The sequence below is a fragment of the Cucurbita moschata genome, unplaced genomic scaffold (assembly GCF_002738365.1).
Source record: "Cucurbita moschata cultivar Rifu unplaced genomic scaffold, Cmos_1.0 Cmo_Scf00069, whole genome shotgun sequence".
Taxonomy (NCBI): domain Eukaryota; kingdom Viridiplantae; phylum Streptophyta; class Magnoliopsida; order Cucurbitales; family Cucurbitaceae; genus Cucurbita; species Cucurbita moschata.
In genome coordinates, this window is record NW_019268585.1 from 827,149 (window position 1) to 843,127 (window position 15,979).

The following is a 15,979-nucleotide window of genomic DNA, read 5'->3' on the forward strand; positions in this document are numbered from 1 at the left end:
TGTTAAGATTACACCGTAGGGAAAACGAAACGAAAAAGAAATGAAACGAAATGAAACGAAACGAAAGATAAGTCCCATCATTTTATTGCATGTGATTGTTGCATTTAACCCTGGGTCACTTACTAAGTATTTCTTTAAATACTCAAGCCATGTGCTACTACATTTTTCAGGTTAAGGCAAGGCATTCCTGTACGGCTGACGACAGCATCGCAACTCGAGATCATGGCACATGCATAGGATAGTGGTATTTATTTTCTTAGACTTAGGATAGAATAGGATGTTTTAAACTTAAACGCTTGTTTATTTTATTTCGAGTCTTTTGTTGTGTCGTTTTAAAGATGTTTTCGTAACACGTAAGTCCATGGCTATGTTTTAAGTTAAAGGTTATGTTTTATGGAATTTAAATGAAGTCTTCCGCATTCAATGTTTATGGTACGTATATAGTAGCGACCTTAAATTAAGTAGAAAATTTTGGGTCGTTACAAATATGATGAAGTTTTGCATTGCAGAGTCTAAGCTACAATTACCATTCACCCCTTGGCAAGTGACTATTTTAAATTTTATGACGGCTTCAACTCTAACTATTCATTGCAAGTCAAAGAATGATAATCTGGGTGAACAAGTACTCCGCACCGGAGAAAACTACAACTGGAGTTTCAAAGAAAATTTTTGGCGTTCTACGTTGTTTTGGTGCCATTTTAGTAGCAAATACGGACAAGTTACCGGTAATGTTTTTTGGCCAGAGAAAGGGACCTGGTTTAGTGATCAATGCGTTCATCACTTGGGCAGGTGGTGACCAAGGTATTCACTTGTATCTTGGATCTCTCAATGCCTTGAGATTAGTGTATCATTGGAAATAATGTAATCTGACTTTCATTCAATTCTAATGAATAATTTTATGAATAAAAATGTTCGTTATTCTGAGATTAAAGGTCCAATTCTAATAAAATTTGGACTTCAAAAATTTAAAATTCCAATAATGTCTTCAAACTAATTAGTTCAGATAGGATAGCCCTTAACGTTGAGGTACTATCATGAATGCGTCAATAGAAACTGTTTGGTAATGTTATGTATATGACGGCGGTAAAAGTCACACATGTCAATGACAACATCATGGTGCTAAGAGATATGAACAAATCTACGCCAAGCATACAAGGGTTATTTTTGGTTGGGGGACCTCATCATTCATAAGTATAGTACGAGGTTATTCTTCATTTCAAAGATTATGAAATTCTTCATTTGAAAAATTTATCATTCAAACTTTCCACTCTTAGAGAGATACAACAAAATTTCATCTAAATGACATATAATATCTTAGATATTCAAACTGATAATGCATAAGTAACGGTATCCTTAGACATATTATATATATATATATATATATATATATATATATATATATATTCAAGTGAACAAGGTAAGAAAGATAGGGTGACTTTACATTTGGTTAGTGTGTTCATATTATTCATAGTAGATAAATACTCTTTTAAAATATTGAAATTCTGATCAATAAAAAAGAGTATCAGTTACTTATTGAATGAGCCTTTTACAATTTTAAAATTTCGATCAATAACTAGAGGATTTGCGGTCATACAGACCTTTAAATAAAATAAATATACACAACTTTTTAAATTGTACCACAGTTTAAAGGTTAACAGCATACAAGTAACTGTATAGGTACTCAATTTGGTGATTAAGTCGTGTTAGCAACGTCCAAGTTGCAAGTTATACTGTCAGCATCCAAGATGCAACCTGTAGTGTCCAATTGGCAAGATACCATTTTGAATTCGATGGCGGATTCAACTCTGGTGGTTCACTGCAAGTTGAAAGATAACGATTTGGGCCAGCATGATCCAAGCCAACCTATAAGAATCCATAACATCAATTTCATGTTTAATTCTCTAACTCCTACAATGGTTCATGTGCTACACTTCATGCGAGCATTAAAGACTCTATGAGTATTGAATATATATATATATATATATATATATATATATATATCTTGGTATCTTTTTTTTTTTACTCTATGTATTTACTCGGTAAAATTGTTGAGTAAAATTGTTTCTGTTCACCAAATCTTCCATTTTCCTCCCACTGTCTCTCTTTTCTTTCCTGTATTTAATTAGTTAAATATATATAATTTCCTTTCCTTTACCTCTTTCTTTTATTCTTTTCTGTACTTAATTAAATATATATATATATTTTTTCTTTACCTCTCTCTGTTTAATTCTTTTCAAACCTCTCTCGGTTTAATTTTTTTCCAAACCTCTTGTTTAATTCTTTTCTTCCCTATTTAATTCTAACAGTTTAGTAAATGAAGGGTTGATCTAATTCTCAATAATGGTACAAAGGAGAAGATCTATGATCTCATTCAAAGATCTGACATGATTTCTAACTGCTAATTAACATCTAAATAACTGGGTAATGGAGGTGGAAATCTGATTCTAATTAATTCGATAAATGATTTTGAATTTTTTTCTTTTCTCTCCTAAAACTACTGTCATTAACCATTTCCAATCTATTTTAATTTTTCCTTGAGTAAAAATGGCTATGCATCCATCCATTATGATTTTCTTCTCTTTCCTCAAAATGATGATTCAATTTAGATGCAATTGACACAGCCAATTTTGATTTTCGATCCCATATCCAAAAGTCTAAATAATTGAAAGAGAGATCTAAGATAACTTTTCTATCTCGTGCAAAAATAAAAGAAAATGAGATCTAACTTACCGGTGACTTTTCTATCTCTTTCCATTCCTATGAGATCTGCCTGAAGTGAAGGCCATCTCCAATTCTTCTCTCCCAAAATATGTGATCTTTCCTATGTTTCTTTCTCCCATTTTTCCCTTCCCAAAATCTGCCATTTTTGTTTCGGTTTCCTTTCTTGTTTTTTTTTTTGCAGATCCTTTTGCATTTTGCAGTTGGAGGGGTTGGCGAGATATTTGGGGAAGGTGGAGAGAGAGAGAGTCGATAATTTACTTTTTTTATTTTATTTTATTTTTATAATTATTATTTACTTATTATTATGATCTCCTTTTTTTTTTTCAGGTCGTTACATATGTGAATTGTATGATAATAGTTACTGTACGATGTGTTTAAGGATATGTTTGAGATAGGATACAAGAAGGATGCACAAAACAAAATGTAACGATAGGAGTAAAATACGTTCACGAAACGTTAAGGTTAGGTTACATACCGGAGTGATATGGATAAGAGAGATTGATGGAAGAATACGGTTAGGTTACGGGTAGAAAGGGATAGGTTTGTGATAGATTGATAGAACGATAGCGTTAGGTTAAGTTGTTGTGATGATATGATTAAGGTATGTTCACGTAATGATATGTCTGTGATAGGTATAAGAATATTAAGGCTATGATAAGTTAGAGAATGATATGACTATGAAGTGTTTACGTTATTACTTGTTTATGATATGATACATTGTGATGCAATATGTCACGGTATGATGTGTATATGATGAAATGTTATCTTAAAAGCATAGAACGTTATGTTAGGTCTCTTAAATTGTGTGTATACAGCATGATATGAATGACATGAAATTACAATAAATGACATGAAATATAACCCCGTTAGAATTATGTATGATTTGAGAACGGAAGAATGAGAAACGATATGATATGAATGATGAAGGATATCTGAAACGATATAAAAAATGATATGATATGTACATAATGCTAGCGGGGTTGTATTAAAGGATAATGAAATTGTAGAAGTAGTGAGGACCTCATGCATTATGTGTATTCATGCATCTGGGGGGATACCCCTATCCCATCACGAGGGTACGGACATGATAAGCACCTACAATGCTGAAATTTTCATAGCTAGAGGTCCTTTTAGAATCCTTGCAAAACGTTCACAGAGAAAGCTAACTTAACGGATTGATTCCAACCAAGAGCTGGTTAGAAGATAAATGACTCTTAGATCGAACTTGGAATCTATGATGGTCACTCTTAAATACAAAGACAATTCACTCCAAAATTAGCTTGATCAAAACTAATTCAATGAATCGGTTTAAACATCAAACCTAAAGCAAGGTCCGAAAAAGAATAACACCAAAAGGGTATCAAGAAAACACAAACGTTTTTTTTCTGTATTCAACAATTCATGCCAAACATGAATAACACATGCCTTTAAATAGGTCCAAAAGATAACCCTAACATAATAAGGTTCAACCACCAACTACAAATCACTAATAAATGCTATTAAATACAGGAAGAAAATAAGACATTCATACAAACTACTAGTAAATGCTATTAAATACAAATGGAAGAAAATAAGGCATTCACAAAATGTCTTAATTGGTAGTTCAACTACCAATGGCAAGTCTTCTAATCACTTCCCAATATCAGTCACTCCATTATTTTCTTGATTTGATTCTTGAATCTTCTTTGTATTGCTTCTTGTAATTGCTTGTTCGGGTACATGGAAGTGATCAGTTGTTGGATTCATATCATCCCCCTTTCTTTAAAAGGATTTGTCCTCAAATCAAATTCTTCGTTCTTTCCGGACAAGAACTGAATATTGTTTTTTTTTTCCACTTTTTTTTTCTCACCTTTACCTTATTTTCTTCTCTCCACTGTTGTTCTTCATATTCTTTTCTTTTCTTCTCTAATTTCAATTGGTCACAATGTATTTCATATGGAGACAACGAAAGTAAAGTAAATTTCTTCCCACACAAAATAAAAGTATACTTGGCATCAAACCATCAAATGTTACCTTTCTATCATATTGCCAAGGTCGGCCGAACAAGATGTCCCCCGCATGCATTGGTACGACATCACAAAGAACTTCATCTTTATATCTTCCAAGAGTAAAAGAAATAAGAGATTAGGAGTTCACCTTAATATTTTCTTTGTTTGTTAACCAAGGAAGTTTGTATGGTTTTGGATGGAGATGGATAGAAACTTGAAGTCTTTTTACAAGGAAGCTGCTTACCACATTTGTGCAACTTCCATTATCAATCACCAAGTTGCATGGGTTTCCTTTGATTAAACATCTTGTGTGGTACAAGTTTTCCCTTTGATCTTCAAATTGCTCTTCCTTGATTTGAACATTGAGTACCCTTCTTGTGATCAAAGATATGGAATTACCTTCTTCAACATACTCATCATCATATGCTGCGATTTCTTCCACAAGCTGTGAATCATGATCCTCACATTCATCATCTGAATCAAGTATACCTGTAACGACCCTAAATTTTCACATACTCAGAGTCGCTACTATCATCTCATGCTCATCTATAATGCAGAAATATAACTCTTACATGAACATAATTGATAATGTAAATTTTAAAAAAACGTTTAAAACAACTTCTTCTCTGGAAAACACAACCATGGTCTTACGTGTTTAAATATGAAATACTGAAATTTAGAGAAAACAAAAACAAATACAAAATAATTTAAAAAAATGAAATGCAAAACAACCTATTCTAACTTAAGACTAGAAATTTAAATATGAGTCTACCCTATGCACGTGCCACAGTCTTTGCTAGCAATGCCGCTGTCCTCCGTACAAGTGCGCCTTGCCTTTACCTGAAAAAATGATGTGGCACACGGCCTGAGTATTTCAAAGAATACTCAGTAAGTGGCCCCACTATAGGGGGCCATGCAAATGCAAACACATGCAATCATGATTTAGGGACCTATCTCTAATCATCTTAGGGGTGGCCTCCAGTCTCGGATAAATTGGATGTGTAGTACTTCCCTACACACGACTCACACGTGCGAGTGTGAATCCCCAGGGCGCTCGCACACCCCCTGGACCCTCTGGTCAAGCTAATCTGTAGCGACGTCCAGAGGCCGGCGGAACCCCATAGTGTCATGCGCCTCATGAACACCCTCATCTGTGTGCATTTGCACCTGTGCACATTCGCGCTCATCATATGGTGCGCGTCCGCACTCATCATCTCTAGGGGAAGTAGCCATATGCTTATGAACATACAATATGCATGAGGTCCCTCTAAATTCATCATAATGTCTCTTCTGACACAACCCTCTAGTCTCATCTCTTTGTTACTCTAGGTAACACATACTCGTGGATATTTATATTAATATCATTTTCACGCTCTTAGGGTTGTGTCCTATGTCGATCTAACGACATGATGCAATATGGCACTCATCATCATATAACATGCTCAATATGGAAAACATCATCATATTAAGGTAAACGTCACGCAATCATCATACTCATCATATTAGCACAAAGTGCATTAAACATATCAAGTACGACATTCATTAAAAAATATATATATATATACTGAGCACATCATCAGGTATCATAACCCACACATCATCATAAGTCATACATCATCATAACTTATATACCACATCGTACAATATAGTTCATACAACATCTTAACTCATACAATTTTTTAGCCTATCCTATAGTAAGGCCACTTACCTGGTTGGCCTTAGCCGAAGTATGCCCTAATTTAATTAACGTAAGCTCCCGTTCCTCGAGAGCTGCTCCAAAGGTTGCTAGAGTTCGCTTCATATCGAACCGTTCGTCACTTTTCATTAGCATTTCACATTTTAATTAATAATCCAACTAATAATGTGAAATACAGCTCTAAAACGGTCTCAGTAAAAATCAAATTCCACGTTTTCATTGTTTCTAAATTTTGGTTTGAAAATAAAACTTAAATTGAAAATATGTCAATATTATTTCATCTGCTTCAATCATTCAATCCAACTATGGTTTGTAATAATATTATATTAATAATTTCTCACATCTTCCATTTTCTTCTCTGTTGTACCACTTTATTTCTATTCTCTGTCTTCTTTTTCTTTCATATAAATGACTATGCAATTATAAAACAATATTCAATCAATTCTGTGTCTTCTTTTTCTTTCATATAAATGACTATGCAATTATAAAACAATATTCAATCAATTCTGTGTCTTTTTTTTCTTTCATATAAATGACTATGCAATTATAAAACAATATTCAATCAATTCTGTTTTCTTCTCCTACACAGTATGACTATCAATTATAGAAGCCATTTTCAATCTTTTTTTTTTCTCTTTCCTAAAAACTATTATACCTAATACATTTTGAATCTATTCTATTTTCTTCTCTTCCTTTTTTCAATCTTTTATGTTTTCTCCTCTTTCCTAAAAACTACTGTCATTAACAATTTTCAATCTAGTCTGTTTTCTTCTCTTTCCTAAAAATGATCATTACATTTAGATGTAATTGACAAAGTCATTTTCAATCAATTTTGATTTTATATCAGATATCCAAAAATCTAAATAATTGAAAAAGAGATCTAAGATAACTTTTCAATTTTGATTTTCAATCTGATATCCAAAAATCTAAATGGTTGAAAAAGAGATTTAAGATAACTTTTCTATCTCTGTCAAAAGATAAAAGAAAAGGAGATCTAACTTACCGATTACTTTTCCATCTCTTTCCATTCCTATTAAATCTGCTGGAAGTGAAGGCCATCTCTAATTCTTCTCTCCCAAAATCTGTTGTCCTTCCTTTGTTTCTGTCTCTCATTTTTTCCTTCTCAAAATTTGTCATTTTTTTTTTCTGTTTAGTTTGTTTTTTCTAGATCATTTTGCACTTGTAAGAGGCGTCCTGTAATATTTGGGGAAGGTGGAGAGAGAGAGATAATTTACTTTTTTTTTTTTTTTAATTATTATTTACTTATTCTTATTATTATCTTTTTTTTTCTTTTTTCTCTTTTTTTGTTTTTGGGTCGTTACAATACCATTCTTTATCACCATAACTTTTTTATTAACACACTCTTTGCTCATGTGTCCAAACCCTCTGCATTTCCAACATTGAATAGAACTAGACTTCTCCTTTACCGTCTTTGAAGCTTCATTCTTTTGACCATTGGAACTCTCAGCCTCCACTTTTTTAGCAGCCACAAACTTTTCTTTTGGTGACATTGTTTCATTTTTATTCACAAAACTATCCTTGTTCCAAGTTTTAGAATTTGAAAAGGTGTTAAGTTCGTGATGTGTACCTTTTTTAATGCTCTTTTTCTTCCTTCAATTGGTCTTCAATTTTGAGAGCATAATGATACATGTCTTCCAGATATGGTGGTGGATTTCTGTCAACAAGATGAGCAATTTCTCGATTCAAACCTCCAAGGAATCTAGACATGGTATTTCTTCTTCTCTAACATTTGCTCTTTTCATCATAGTTTTCATCTCTTGATAATATTCCGCCACACTTTTTGTTCCTTGCCTCAAACCTTGCAATTTAGTTTTCAAATTTCTTTCATAATGTTTTGGAACATACCTTTTTCTCATGGCTTCTTTAAGTTCTTCCCATGTCTCTATTGGATCCTCCTCTTTTCTTCTTCTCTCGGATTTGAGATGTTGGTACCAATCACCAGCATGATTGGTAAATTTGGCAATAGCAAGTCTCATCTTCTTATTTTCACTATAGGTGTTGCAAGCAAACACATGCTCTATCTTTCTTTCCCACTGCAAGTATGCCTCAGAATCTGTCGTTCCACAAAAGGGTGGGATTTTGAGTTTAACTCCCCCATCTCTATCTTCATGTACTCTTTCCATCCTTCTAGGTTGCATAATAGGTGCATGGTTATTTCTTCCTCTCCATCTAACTTGTCTTTCTTGTACTATTATACCTTCATCTTCTTGTAATGTTCGTTCTCATCTTTGTTGTTGCGCCCTTCTTTCTTGTCTATCTTCCATCATCATTTCCATCATACCTTGAATTGCTTGAAGAATGGTTGTATTAAGATCTGGTACTGTTGGTACTCCTTCTCCATTATGTGACATTTTGTTATCAAGGGTCCTCTCAACACTTCTCACAAAAATTTCACTCAGGGACACTCGTGTTTAACACTCAAAGGTGGGCTTTTGGTACTAGGTCAAGAATGTAAATGCTGGTTTTTTTTTTTTTTTTCAATCATCCGAGAGAGAAAAAAAATAACAATAAAGATATTTCACCTCTAGAGCGGCCAAAGAACGTCGACCAAATGCTCTGATACCAAATGATAAGCGCCTACAATGCTGAAATTTGCAAAGCTAGAGGTTCTTCTAGAATCCTTGCAAAACGTTCACAGACAAAGCTAACTTAACGGAGTGATTCCAACCAAGAGTGGTTAGAAGATGAATGACTCTTAGATTGAACTTGAAATCTATGATGGTCACTCTTAGATACCAAGACAATTCACTCTAGAATTAGTGTAACAACCGAAAAAATAAAATAAAATAGTAATAATAATAATAATAATAATAATAATAATAATAATAAAATAATAAATAAATAAATAAAAATTAAAAGAAGAAAAACATTTGGTAACCGATCCCTCCTCCTTCCTTCAATCTCTCACCACTCCTTCCCTAAAAATAAATCTAGCAGCAACAAATCAGGAAATTCATTTTTTGTAAAAACAACGGCAAATTTACCCAGAATTTCTTCATTTCTACAAAAACAAATAGAAAAAAAAAAACAAAAGGTTTAAGCAGATTTAGTTCCGCCGGAGGACATAAGTCATTTGAAGAGGTTAGTAGTCCTATGTTAATTCTTCCCTTTATTTTATTAAATAATATTAATTTGGTTATAATTATTTAGTTTTGAATTAGAGATTAAATGAAAAGAATTCTGTACGAGTTTAGGAAATCACAACCAATTATATTTTAGATCTACTAAATTGTTTCAATGATTTAGGTTGTAATTTTATATGAATTATAGGAAAAGAATATAACCAAATGAATCGATTAAATTAAAAGCTAAGAATATAATTGTTAACTAAATTAGAAGAAAGACAAAGGAAATAGAGATAGAAATCCAGAACACTGTTAACTGAAAAGAAAAATAATAATAAAAATAAAAAGGGAAGATTTGAACGTGGGAATAGATTAACAAAATTGAATATTACCTTCTTAAAAATCATTACAGAAGAAGAGGAAAGATTTGTTGGAACAGGTTTTAACAGTAAAACAAGAAATATCAGAGTGTAGTGAGCTCCTCTAAATTTTGTCTAACACGAAATATCAGAATTTTACGATGGCCAATGTAAATTAGAGAAATAATTTTATAGAGTTCAAACTTGAAACTGATGTCATGAGCTCATATAGGTTGACTTGGATTTCAAAGGACGGAATCGAACTTTCATTAAAGACATATTTGTGACAACGACTTAAGCTAGCCAGGTAAGTGACCTTACTATCGGCATGGTTATATTTGATGTTGACAAGTGCCTTGTGGTTCTGCACGTGTCATATATGCTGATATGTGTGAATTGTCTGTGGATCAATATGCTTCCTATATGTTATGCTATGTTATTATATGTGGTTTGTATGATAATAATTATGGTACGATGTGCTCAAGGATATGTTTGAGATAGGATACGAGAAGGATGCACAAAACGAAATGTAACGATAAAAGTAAGATACGTTCATGAAACGTTAAGGTTAGGTTACATACCGGAGTGCTATGGATAGGAGATATTAATGAAAGAATACGGTTAGGTTATGGGTAGAAAGGGATAGGTTTGTGTTAGATTGATAGAACGATGGCGTTAGGGTACGTTCTTGTGACGATATGACTAAGGTACGTTACGTAATGATACGACTATGATAGGTATAAGAACGTTAAGGCTATGGTAAGTTAGAGAACGATATGACTATGAAGTGTTTACGTTGTGACTTGTTTATGATATGATGCATTGTATGCTAGATTATTGTGCTTAAGTATGTAGTTATGTGAACGTGAATGTATGCTTTTAGTCTGATGTGATGTGTAATGAATGTAACGATGTGTGGTCCTTGAACGATTATGGCTTGTTTTTATAAATGAATGTAACTGCATGAATTTTATGACATGAAATACGGTAAATTGTATGAAACATAACTTCGTTAGGAATATGTATGATATGTAAAGAAATGAGAATGAGAATGACATGTAAGCATGAAAACGTGACAAGGGGTTATGTTCATTAATGATAACTGTAGGACTAGTGGGACCTCATGCATATTGTGTGCTTATGCATTTGGGAGATACCCCTATCCCATCACGAGGGTACGGACGCGTACATCTAATGGCAAGACAACGATTGTTATGCTTTGCATAGCGCTGCCGTGACGGTTCTAGTTTTTACGGGTCCCGATATAAGGGCTCCCAGAGCATGCCCACCGGCTAGGACAGTGGCCCAGCGGTGTGCAAACTAGCTGGTGAGCCGTCTTGCACGTATGGGCTGCGTGTAGAGTATATGGTACACGTCTACGATTACCTGTTAAGATTACACCGTAGGAAAAATAAAACGAAATGAAAGATAGGTGTAACGACCCTAAATTTCCACATACTCAGAGTCACTACTAACGTCTCATACTCATCTATAATGTGGAAATATAACTCTTACATGAACATAATTGAAACGTAAACTTTAAAAAAACGTTTAAAACAACTTCTTCTCTGGAAAACACAGCCATGGTCTTACGTGTTTAAATACAAAATACTAAAATTTAGAGAAAATAAAAACAAATATAAAATAATTTAAAACAATGGAAGGCAAAACAACCTATTCTAACTTAAAACTAAGAATTTAAATATGAGTCTACCTTATGCACATGCCACAGTCTTTGCTCGCGATGTCGCCGTCCTCCGTACAAGTGCACCTTGCCTTTACCTGAAAAATGATGTGGCATACGGCCTGAGTATTTCAAAGAATACTCAGTAAGTGGCCCCACTATAGGGGCTATGCAAATGCAAACACATGCAATCATGATTTAGGGACCTATCTCTAATCATCTTAGGGGTGGCCTCCAGTCTCGGATAAATTTGATGTGTAGTACTTCCCTACACACGACTCACACGTGCGAGTGTGAATCCCCAGGGCGCTCGCACACTCCCTGGACCCTCTGGTTAAGCTAATCTGTAGTGACGTCCGGAGGTCAGCGGAACCCTATAGTGTCATGCGCCTCATGAACACCCTCATCTGTGTGCATTCGCACCTGTGCGCATTCGCGCTCATCATATGGTGCGCGTCTGCACTCATCATCTCTAGGGAAAGTAGCCCTATGCTTATGAACATACAATATGCATGAGATCCCTCTAAATCCATCATAATGTCTCTTCTGACACAACCGTCTAGTCTCATCTCTATGTTACTCAAGGTAACACATACTCGTGGATATTTATATTAATATCATTTTCACGCTCTTAGGGTTGTGTCCTATGTCGATCTAACGACATGATGCAATATGACACTCATCATCATATAGCATGCTCAATATGGAAAACATCATTGTATTAAGGTAAACGTCACGCAATCATTATACTCATCATATTGTCACAAAGTGCATCAAACATATCAAGTACGTCAATCATCAAAAGATATATATATATATTACGCATATCATCAAGCATCATAACTCACACATCATCATAACTCATATACCGCATCGTACGACATAGTTTATACACCATCATAACTCATACAATTTTTTAGCCTATCCTATAGTAAGACCACTTACCTGATTAGCGTATACGGGTGTCACCAATTTATCCTTAATGAAAATTCGATTTTTCCCTTTGTATCCAAGCCAACCTATAAGAATCCGTGACATCAATTTCATGTTCAATTCTCTAACTCTTACAATGGTTCATGTGCTAAACTTCATGCGAGCATTAAAGACTTTGCATGGACAAAGTCTTGGAACGTTATAATATACATCTAAATATATATACATTATATATATATATATATTCTATTTATATTAAGATTTCATTTTCTATTTTTTTATTTCGACTACTCTCTTGTCTTCTGATATTATTTCTGTACTCAGATTTTTCTCCCAATTTTTGTTCGAGACATATTCTTGACCAATTTTTAATCGATTCTTACTTAATCATATTATTAGTCAATTTCTATCGATTCTTACTCCCAACTCTTCCCTTTTATTTTTCTCTTCCTTCTCTCTATATTTCCTTTCTCTTTCTTTCCTCCTCTCCATTTATTTATTTTTTCTTCTTTTATGTATTTCACCTACTATCTATATATATATATATATATATATATATTTGTTTGTTACTAGTATCTGTCTTCTCTCTTGTCTTCTCTTTGTATTTTTGTATGTATTCTAATTAATTCTTCCTTCCAAATCTTTCCTTTCTTATTTACCTGTTAATTTTTTTACAGATAAATTTTCTTTCTGAATCTTTCCTTTCTTATTTACCGATTCTTCTCTTTTCCTCTCTGTTCTGTATTTACTTCATATCTTCCCTTTTTCCTATCTATTCCGTATTTTTTTATTCTGTTGACAAATATTTGCCTCATTTATTATGGTTATTTCCTATAACCTAACATCATAACCAAAAATCTAAATAATTGGGCAAGCGAACAACAGATCTAATTTTGAATAATTAGACAAAGAAAAGGAAATCTGCTTACTAATTTAAGATAAATAAAAATGAGATCTGAAATATGACTCACGGTAAAAACAAAGCAAGATCTCTCTCTCCAAAAATTTCTCCTTGTAAATCTGTTTGTTGGTATTTTTTTTCTTTTTTTTGGTAGGAACCACAGAATGCATCCTAGATTTGTCAGTGGGTTGAGGAGAGATTGTATTATGTATTTGTGAGTTGGTTGAGGAGAGATTGTATTATGAATTTGTGAGTTGGTTGAGGAGAGATAGTGGATGCATCTTTATTCTAGATTGAGATTTTGATTGATGAGGTGGTTGATGAGAGATAGTTTGGAAGAGGAAGAGGGGTGGGTGGAGAGATAGTTTGGGAGAGGAAGAGGGGTGGGTGGAGAGATGAGGTGGTTGAGGAGAGATAGTTTGGGAGAGGGAGAGGGAGAGGGGTGGGTGGAGAGCAGCCAGGGAAAATTATTATTTTAATTATTTAATTATTTACTCATTATTATTATTATTATTTTCGGGTCGTTACAATAGGTCCCATCATTTCATTGCATGTGATTGTTGCATAACCCCAGGGGTCACTTACTAAGTATTCTAGAAATACTCAAGCCTCATGCTACTTTACTTTTTCAAGTTAGGTAAGGCACTCCTATACGGTTGATGACGGCATCGCAACTCGAGACCATGACGCATGCATAGAGTATGGGTATTTATTTTCTTAGTCTTAGGCTAGAATAAGATGTTTTTTTTTTTTAACTTAAACTCTTATTCATTTTATTTATCTTTTGTTGTGTCGTTTTAAAGATGTTTTCGAAACACGTAAGTCCATGGCTGTGTTTTAAGTTAAAGATTATGTTTTATGGAATTTAAATGAAGTCTTCCGCATTCAATGTTTATGGCATGTATACAGTAGCGATCTTAAATTAAGTAGAAAATTTTGGGTCGTTACAATTAGCTTGATCAAAACTAATTCAATGAATCGGTTTAAACATCAAACCTAACGCAAGTCTGAAAAAGAATAATACCAAAAGGGTATCAAGAAAACACAAAGTTTTTTTTTTCTGTATTCAACCATTCATGCCAAACAGAATAACACATGCCTTTAAATAGATCCAAAAGATAACCCTAACATAATAAGGTTCAGCCACCAACTACAAATCACTAATAAATGCTATTAAATACAAATTGAAGAAAATAAGACATTCATACAAACTACTAATAAATGTTATTAAATACAAATTGAAGAAAATAAGGCATTCATAAATTGTCTTAATTGGTAGTTAACTACCGATGGCAAGTCTTCTAATCACTTTCCAATATCAGTCACTTCATTATTTTCTTGATTTAATCCTTGAATCTTCTTTGTATTGCTTCTTGTAATTGCTCGTTCGGGTACATGGAAGTGATCAGTTGTTGGATTCATATCAGGACTCGTACATCCAATGGCACGACAACGATCGTTATGCTTTGCATAGCGTTGCCGTGACGGTTACTAGTTCTAACGGGTCTCGGCATAAGGGGCTCCCAGAGTATGCCCACCGGATAAGGAAAGTGGCCCAGCGGTGTGCAAACTAGCTGATGAGCCCATACTCGCACGTATGGGCTGTGTGTAGAGTATATGATACACGTCCACGATTACCCGTTAGGACAGCACCGTAGGAAAAACGAAACGAAACGAAAGCTAGGTCTCATCATTTCATTGCATGTGATTGTTGCATTTAACCCTAATAGTGAGATCACTTACTGAGTATTTCTTTAAAAACTCAAGCCATGTGCTACTACATTTTTCAAGTTAAGGCAAGGCATTCCTGTACGGTTGACGCCGACATCGCAACTCGAGATCATGACACATGCATTGGATATTGGTATTTATTTTCTTAGACTTAGGCTAGAATAGGATGTTTTAAACTTAAATGCTTAATTATTTTATTTCGGGTCTTTTGTTGTGTCGTTTTTAAGATGTTTTCGAAACACGTAAGTCCATGGCTGTGTTTTAAGTTAAAGGTTATGTTTTATGGAATTTGAATGAAGTCTTCCGCATTCAATGTTTATGGTACGTATACAATTGCGACCTTAAATTAAGTAGAAAATTTTGGGTGGTTACAACACAGGTTTTACAGGAGCACGTCCAGAAAAATTTCCTGTGGAGTAAAATCTGAAACTTTCTTTAACAGAAGGAGAAAAGTTGAACGATCGAAGTACATACAGACGGTTGGTTGGCAGATTAATATATTTAACCGTACTAGGCCTGACATAGTGTATTCAGTTCGTATGCTTAGTCAATTTATGCATGAACCAAGAAAACCACATTGGGAGGTAGCTCTTTGAGTTATGAGATACATCAAAGGTACTCCTGGTCAAGGACTTATGCTACCATCTGAAAATAACTTAAGATTACAAGTATATTGCGATTCAGACTGGGGTGGTTGTCGAACTTCTAGATGGTCTATTTCTAGGTTCTGCATTTTCCTTGGAAATTCAATTATTTCTTGGAAGTCTAGAAAACAAACCAATGTGTCGAGATCATCAGCAGAAGCCGAGTATCGAGCTATGGCAAATACTTGTTTAGAGTTAACTTGATTAAGATACATTCTCCAAGACTTGAAAGTTCC